The sequence below is a fragment of the Anneissia japonica genome, unplaced genomic scaffold, assembly GCF_011630105.1.
Source record: "Anneissia japonica isolate Jap-2015-1 unplaced genomic scaffold, ASM1163010v1 scaffold16912_len27675_cov111, whole genome shotgun sequence".
Lineage (NCBI taxonomy): Eukaryota > Metazoa > Echinodermata > Crinoidea > Comatulida > Comatulidae > Anneissia > Anneissia japonica.
The window spans coordinates 12306-21464 of record NW_022687854.1 but is presented as its reverse complement, the minus strand read 5'-3'; the positions used below and the strand labels follow the sequence as shown (position 1 = coordinate 21464).

Here is a 9159-nt window from a genome sequence, read left to right as displayed (position 1 = left end):
TTCGACTCCGCTTAATGCATTAACATAGCCTTTTGCCTTTGTGTAGAAATTTATACACTCTTGGCGAAATTGTGATGATGTCATCTTTGGTGTTGCAGTTAGATTGCTCTAGTGGGATGTTGCATAACTGTACATAAGACTTAATGAATGATATATATTTTCTGGATGGAATTCGTTTATATTTTATGTTTACTTTATACCAAGAAAAACACATTTCATGTATTTTTGTACATGATTGAATAAACTGAGCCTTGAAACTTAAACCCTTGTTTGTTTGAAATAAATGAAGTACTCACCTACTGGTGCCAAACATTTCCGAAACAATTTACGGATCAGCTGAACACGCGTAATATGGACATTTATTGCTTTATTTCAAACAAATATTTTTGTGGTCGGGCCTCCTTTTGCTGTGTATGAACATTCGTGTAGTGTAAAACACTTTCTATCGCTCAAACAACAGTAAACTTACTGTTCAGTAGAAGACACCCAAAACTAGAAAGTTAAAGTATAGAACTCACGAATGTTTTATATGGACTCGCACACGTCTGCTATACAATATCCAAATCAAACGTATTACACAACCGAACGAAAAAATTAGAAAGAAGCGGATTTCAACTGATTTGTGTAGGGATATATACCAGGATACACAAAAAAAAGTTAGGTGGGCTTTGGGATGGTGAACATTTTTTATGAGGGGTCAAATGTCATTAATCCCGGTCTAAAATACTAAAAAATGCATCTCCCGAACACGCTATAGTATATGGTGGATCTTGGTGTCAAAATGCACAGAATTATAAAACAAATAAAAAACAACTAATATTGAAAGCCTTCATAATCAATTCATGACCTTGAAAAATTAGGTCAAAATGTCAAAAATTTTATTTTTAGTCACTTAACTGGCATATATCATTAAAAATATTACAATGAATGTGATTTCAACTGACTTGTGTAGGAGTACATACTAGGATAACACCAAAACAAAGTTAGGGGTATAGGAGAGTGGGGAAATTACGTTTTTGGGGTTAAAGGTCATTGACCCAATCTAAAACACTAAAAAATGTATCTTGGGAAGACTCTATGATATATGGTTCATTTTGGTGTCAAAATGCACAGAATAATGCAAAAAGTAAGAAAATATAAAAGGACCCTCATGACCAATGCATCTCCTCAAAAAATTAGGTCAAAGGTCAAAATTTTAGGAATTGAAATTACAAAAATGGCATTCAGTATATGATTTTTTTTTACTCATCATTTTCAAAGCTGGTTTTAAACAGTTGAACATAGAGTATTAGATAAGTATATTGTGAATAGAAATAGAAATTACAGCTTAAACTTACTGTAACTATAGATTAATTAATTAATTAATTTTTTCAGGTGAACAGTTACAACAAATAATAATGAACAGTAAAACAGTACAAAAAGAAGTCAAATTAATACCAGGGGGGAAAACAATATAGTGAACTTAATCACTTTCGAGATCATCCAGGCATTAATTGACAAAACTTAAATAAACACTTAACACGAATAACATTGTATATTAATTGAATTTAAAAATAGACAAAAGAGATCATGTAGCTCCCATACCCAAACCCAAAGGGGCACATGCATTAATGAGAATCAGCGATCACCAGGGGCAACAATGCCTACCATGATCAGGCAGACACCGCTGTCCGTGACATCAAACCCACAGCACCCCTGTTCCATGATCCATCAGGAATCCCAGTTTTAATGCAGCTACACCTCATGGTTTGGCATTGCCTCTCCACTTCCTGGCAGTTGCAGCAAATTCCTTTTAGAAGTCTGTCTGGAGCAACACCACAGGTAAGCATCTTTGGTTCAAGTTTCCTATTGGAATCAATCTCCCATCCCTTCCAATGAGTTCAAGAATGGAAGTGTTTAGATGTTTCCAAACTATAACCTGATAATGCACACGAAGGGAATGCTGTGCTGTTGCATTTTCTGTTGATGTTAATCGATCTGGATCAATTTTGCCACTAGCTGCTTGCTTCTGAAACTTCAGATAATGAACCCTTTCAAGAGGATTATCCCCACACCCATATGTTATCTGCATTGCTTTAATTCCAGCTTTTCGGATTGTGGATTCAGTAGACTTGAAACTTGTAAATGCTGTTATAACACTATTAGGGTAGTTGCATTTGTAAAGAGCACATTTGGTATGTCCAAAAATGCTGGAAACGGTGTCATTTCCAGACCAGCCGTACTTTAAGAGAAGCTCTTCCCTGTTTGCAATGTTTATAGTAGATATGTCATACAGGCAATCAACGTTAGATTGAAGCAGTTGCTTGGCCGATGGTAGCAGAGTAAAACTAATATACCCGTGTCTTGGGCGAGAACAACAACTGGAACCTGGACGCTTGAGACCAAGTCTATTGCAGTCTTTGACAATGAGCGTGTCAAGTGGTAGGTATTGTTGCTCCTGGTGATCGCTGATTCTCATTCATGCATGTGCCCCTTTGGTTTTGGGTATGGGAGCTCCAAAATCCATGACCTCTTTTGTCTATTTTTAAATTCAATTAATATACTTATGTAATACTCTATGTTCAACTGTTTCAAATCACATTCATTGTACTATTTTAAAATGATATATGCCAATTTAGTGACTAAAAATACAATTATTGACAATTTGACATTTGACCAAATTTTTCAAGTTCATGAATTGATTATGAAGGCTTTCAATATTAGTTTATTTATTTGTTGTAAAATTCTGTGCATTTTGACACCAAGATCAACAATATACCATAGAATGTTCCAGAGATACATTTTTTAGTATTTTAAACCGGGGTCAATGACCTTCGACCCCTCATACAAAATTTCCCCCACCCCCTAGCCCACCTAACTTTTTTTTTTGGTGTAACCTGGTATGTATCCCTACACAAATCAGTTAAAATCAGCTTCTTTCTAATTTTTTCACAGATTGGCCCAAATTTTGGTTAATTTTGGGCTCCACTAAAAGTTAAATAATCCGATTGAAAAAAGAGTTAAATTCGCAAACATTTACTATGAATCAAATTAAAGGCATGTACGTCGCTATTGTATCTACACTAGTAAAATCCAATGTCTGTTTAGCCTGGTTCTCACGAAAGCCCTAGTATCCGGATCGGGAGTTAACCGTTAGCGCTAACCGTTAGCACCGGCGTTAGACTTGCCACAATTCTCTAATTATAGGTTTTCATAGTATTAGCTAATTTTGGAGAGCGTCACCAGCGACGGTATATATCGAGAAACTTTTATGCGAATTAATGCCAACTCAGACAGCGTCGGCCGACGTAGCCCGACCCGATTTATCGTCGGGGACAGTCTTAAGCCGTCGTGAGAAATATTAAACATGTTTAATGTTCTACGACGCGGCTGCGTGAGAACGCCCGATCGGTTAGCGCTAACTGTTGGCGGTATTCGGATACGCTAACGGTTAGCAAGCGCTATCAAAGATCTTTGGCGCTATCGGTTAGCAAGTTGAGGGCGTTTCTATCATCAACTAATCACACGTACGCGTTTACAATTTCCAGTTTCTTATTGGCCAGTGATTCGCTCATCATATTGTTGGTATCCGGATCGGGATTTTCTCGCATGGACGCACGGCAGCTAACGGTTAGCAGGATCAGGATCCTGCTAACCGTTAGCTGCCGTGTGAGAACATAGCCACTAAGTGTTGAGGTATGTTTAATGAATCATTCTATTAATGCTATATCGTTAATAATTTGATAATGTATTATAGTTGATTTATTCTTGATTCGAGCCCCAAAATTAAGTAGTCATTTCCCGTGTTTGAATCGGAAGAATGCTGTTATTTGTGATGGGACGCCACACATGGGCGGCGGAAGCGGTCCGGCAGGTCAGATCCATACTTCTACCATTAGAAACGCTGATTTACTGCTAAACAGCTGCACATCTTAAAAAAAAACCCGTTAAAAATGGAAACTTAACTGTCAAGACTAACATAAAGAATGTAGCGCATGTGTTTCAATTACTCAACGATGTGGCGGTACACTGCGTCTTGAGTGGGTCTTCAGGAGGTCTTGCAGGATAATACATTGAAGATGTGTATAAGAGACAGGTCCGTGACATTTACAGATGTAATGTCCGTGACGCTACGTAATCCATATTATATAATGAAAATATTTTACATTTTCTATTTTTCACTCCTGATAAAGACCTCTCATATATATATATATATATAGGAAAATCAGAAGTAGCTGCTTGACAAAGTGTAGATATATATCAAATAAAACTCAGGAACAAGGTATATATTTGCCAAATTTTAATACAGAAGATGCACAAACGTTTTCGGCCATAGGCCTTCATCAGGTGATGGTAATTTCACTGTTCCCTGATACCAAGCCACAACATTCGGGAACGTTGTGAGAACGTTTAGTGTTTGCTGGGAGGGTGTAATAAAAATAAATATATAAAATTTTATTTTTATGAAATTTTCATTTTTTTTGTTACGGAGGGTGTGCTAAATGGCCAAAAATAAAAGTATACTTTTTTAATCAGCATTTTTGGCTGTAGGAGAGTTCGCTTATTAAGGTATTAAGAAGTATCGCCTAATGTGTCTTAATTATTGATTATTGTCTTAAATTAACATCGAACCATAAAAAAAAAAATCGTCAACAATTTTAGAAACATCCTAGAGTAGTGGTTGCGCCAGTGGAGACACAGGACGTACACGACCTATCAATACACACTTGTAGAGGAGGCAGCCAAACCGGACTTCGCCCCTACCCTGTCCCAGTGATTTTTATGATATTTTTTTGTTATTTTCTTTGAACAATACATTCTTTCTCATACGGCAATACGTACGTGGGCGGCAATCACAACACTCGACCACGATAGAGTCACTCTCAGACAGGCTTATCTTCATTTGACTTCTACGAGTGGATACCTTGGAAGTAAGAAATCAAGTTGGCTTTACCCAGTACCGTTCGTGTATATTCATCGGCGGGAAATTTTCCTTACAGATTGAATTTGAATAAATGTGTACCTTGATTTAATGGATATACTGGATAATAATAATAATAATAATAATAATAATAATAATAATAATAATAATAATAGGTAGGCCTAAACACTTTTTATTCAATTCAATTCAACGTAACATTTATTTATCCGATCCTTTTTTCATATATGTACAGCTTTTAAATAAAAAATGTAAATATTAATTTCAGATACACACCAATTTAAAATTAAGCAAGTTTGAAAATTGAATTAATCCTAATATATACATAGTCACTCAGTTCGCCCAGAATTATATTATTCATTTATTCATAGAGATTAAGATCCTTGAAAAATAAAATATCGAAATAGAATTTACGATTTGTTATATCGAAGATTATTAGATTATCAAATAACTTAATGTAGCTTCAAGTGTAGTATTATTTCGAATTTCATGTATGTTAAGCTAATAAGGATTGTTTATCACCACAGTAGCTTTCAATCCGCATTCTCAGACCATCTTCAGCAGAAAGAATGACATTGGCAAGTAGCCAATGTCTACGTCACCGATGATGTAATGGTGACGGGTGCGCTCCGCAATGTGCGCTGAGCGTACCCGTCGTAATGTAATTCGACAGGCAAATTACAGTAATATTTTTAGCAAATTTCTTTGAAAAAAATATCGTAGGCATAGGGCCTAGCTTCGTATACAGTATTTTCATTTTACAGTACGTAGTTTGGAACGATATCGGAAGTGGAGGTGCTGGCAGTGGCCTGCTATTAGGACTACAATTTATTTTAAAATATCTTGGGTCCGATCGTCCACACCAGTTGGGCCCAATCGCCTATCACCCGAAGTTTTCATTACGATTATCAAGAACGTACACGATCTATGCCCTGGGCTAGGCCTAGCTCGCTGTCGTCACTCTGCTACGTACTATACTACACTACAACCGCATAACAAAGAAAGCGACCCACGTGTTGCATTCTTAAATATTACACACATTATTTAATTGTATTAGACGATAACACGATATCATTGATTAATCGATCTAACTAGGCCTACCCTTGCATCGCAGTAATACTGAACTAATACTGTTTTTGTGAAAAGCTAGATAGTCGTTATGTACCCGACAGTCGGCTGCCTTTATATTTTCACCTGTTTTCAGTTTGCATTCAACGGCATTCAAAGGGTACATTGCTGCACAGCCAACTGTCGGGGATATAGTACCTTCATATGACTACTCATACGTATACAACAGAAAAAAACGTCGCATGGACTAAGTGAAAAATGGAGATCTAAATGAAGAAACGGTGTATTTCAGCAAGTATTAAAACATTTTAGTTTTATTTTAGGCCTTCTTCAAAATACCTATGCCTACAGCAGATGATTGTTTTGCCGTAAAACCAAAATAGTTTCATCCATGCCGCCGACATTCCGGTCAGTTAGCGTGAGCCCTGACTGAACTCTGCAGAAACTTCACATCGATCTTCGCATCGCGATGTATTTCAGCAAGTATTAAAATATTTTAGTTTTATTTTAGGCCTTCTTCAAAATACCTATGCCTACAGCAGATGATTTTTTTGCCGTAAAACCAAAACTTTTCTTTGACGCATGCGCATTTGCATAAATGTCTACACACACATACACACTACACACAATAAAAAACATAGGAAATAGCAAGAGTGATTACAATAGTTCCTATTGCATTACATGCATAGGAACTAATAAATACAAAAATTATCAAAAAAAAAAAAAAAAGAAAAAGAAAACAGTAGACGATTTATTACCTAATGAAACAGAATCCCCCTCTAAACTATATTGCAACTTATTATCAATGTTTGCTGTTAAATACAAGTTCCATGTGTCATAATCGTTAGAAAGCATAAGTTTGTTTAAACACATCCGCGTTGCCATTCACAATAACCGTAGGCCCATTGGAAAATTGCCAGAAAGCCCTATACAGTAATACGCACATGTGTTCCCAATATCACAAGGGCTACATACTTTTCACAGTCTTATTATTATTAACTTATTTATTTATTAAGTTTATTATATATAGTTTTTTCAGATATATAAATTACAATCGACAACGAACAGCAGAATTTGATTGCATTACAATATAAAAAACATATAAATACGTCATTTAGGTGAAAAAAGAAGACATTGATTGCGACACTGTACATTAAAATTGAAAATTACCAAAAGAAAACTAAAGAGTTGCAAATAAAATAGTTATTGTTTGCTATTGAGAAAATATAAATTCTATATATCAAAACAATAAATCCTTATTAAAAGAAAAAAAAATGATTACTGTAAAAGGAATAGCAAAATCATCAGTAGTAAAGCTGTTCATGGTAAGAGTGCGTATTTTTACTTACAGTTTCAAGGGAAACATTCACCGACAGAACTTCTCTGACTGAGATTATTATGTTACTAGAATGTTTATATAGTAACGTTTAGTCAGTATAAAAGTGGATACGCTCCCGTGCATGGAAATTGTATGATGGGTCGCATGGCAATTTTATGATGGGTCACATGGAATTTTAAGATGGATCCGGTAGTATAGCCCCACCCCCGTTCCGCAACCTTTTTAGACCACGACCCAAATTACATGTTAAGTACTCTGAACTCGACCCATCGAACTCGAAGACAATAAATCACGTCCACCGTTTTATATGCGCGAGGGATAGGCCTAGCTGGTATTAGAAGATACTACCCACTTTATTCTTTTGGCAAAAGATACTATCACCCACAAAATCAATTTAATACCCATAAGAAATTAAAAATATAACTTTGAATTACTAATTTAACAAAACTAAGTAAGGTATCAAATTTTTTAATATGTTAAAGGTTTGTAAAAATGAATGATTTGACATTTTACTATACAAGAAATCCTACATTTGCTGCTTGAAATCTGTGGGTGATGTGAAGACATAGACACATTTAGAAAACTTTTCAGCTGAAAGCGAAACACAGTTGAAATGAACAAACTAACACCAGGTTGTCATACCTGAAGTACAAATGTTTTGATAGTGTATTTTTTAACATGAAACTTTGATAACGCACGCATTACACGACGCACATGCCACATTTTAATTGCAGTTTCGTTTACTGTAATTTCGTTTGTCCTCGTTCGTATTAAGTAAGGTTTTCACGATATGAAAATTTTATGCTACCCATCAAAAGTTTTCCACGACCCAAGCATTGGGTCGCGACCCATAGGTTGCGGAACGATGGTATAGCCTATATTCTTTTTCATGTCAATCTGGATTACGTGATATCCTGTTAGATCTTAAAGCAAAGAATGTGTCATTTAATTGGCTCTTCTCCAGTAGGATACATTTTTTACACTTTTATTATAATAAATATTATAAGTCAATCGTGACGTCATCACTGCAACTCCAATGTCATTTGCCTATCCCCCACAGTCCACTAATTTATATATATGATAAATTGAAATAATAAAGATATTTTGAAACATAAACAAACATACATACACACATACACCAATACATACATGCATACATACAAACAAACATACATACCTGCTCAATATTTTTTTTAAATAAATCCAGTAAAGTTATAATACAGATTTTGAAAAGTAAATGAACTATATTCCAATATTTGAATATCAACATTGATATAAATATTAAGTTTCTTGGATTTTGCCTCGTCTTGTCAAGCCTTAAATATTTGCAATCCTATCCTTTATATTGTATTTGTTATGTTTGTTATACTTAGTGAATAAAGCGATTTACATATACTAATTAATACAGTATGTAATCCTGGTCGAATTAAAGGATTTGTAGAATTCCACTTCGTAATAGTAATACTTTCGAATTCTTTAATGATTTTGCGTTGAAATTTTATTTACTCAGTTAAACTGCAAAAGTACCACCCAGGAATTGATCACTCATTTGTCCGGCAAAATAACCAGCTCAGCGTGAAATCAGTAGAACTTAATGGAATTTGCATAGGCCCAACACCAGGACAACTTTTGGTACGATAATTATTTTTAGGAAAAGCTCTTTTGATGGCCTTAACCAAAGAGTTAGTTTCTTGCTAAAAAATGGCTGTAAAGTAAAAGTAAATCCACAATTAAACGAATTTTCAATATTGACTGCATATATATAATATATATATATAATATATATATATATATATACATATATATATATATAGATATATATATATAAAAAGAT

At 34.9% G+C, this 9159-nt stretch overlaps 1 protein-coding gene across 1 annotated transcript in view; it reads left to right on the top strand.

Annotated features, from left to right (window-relative positions):
* The first annotated feature begins 3636 nt into the window (after window positions 1-3636).
* Window positions 3637-9159, top strand: part of LOC117120962 (monocarboxylate transporter 2-like) — a 12395-nt gene continuing 6872 nt past the window's right edge. Inside the window, exon 1 of the mRNA XM_033266064.1 lies at window positions 3637-3675. The gene's annotated coding sequence lies outside the window, so the exon portion shown is untranslated. The remainder of the gene's footprint in view (window positions 3676-9159) is intronic.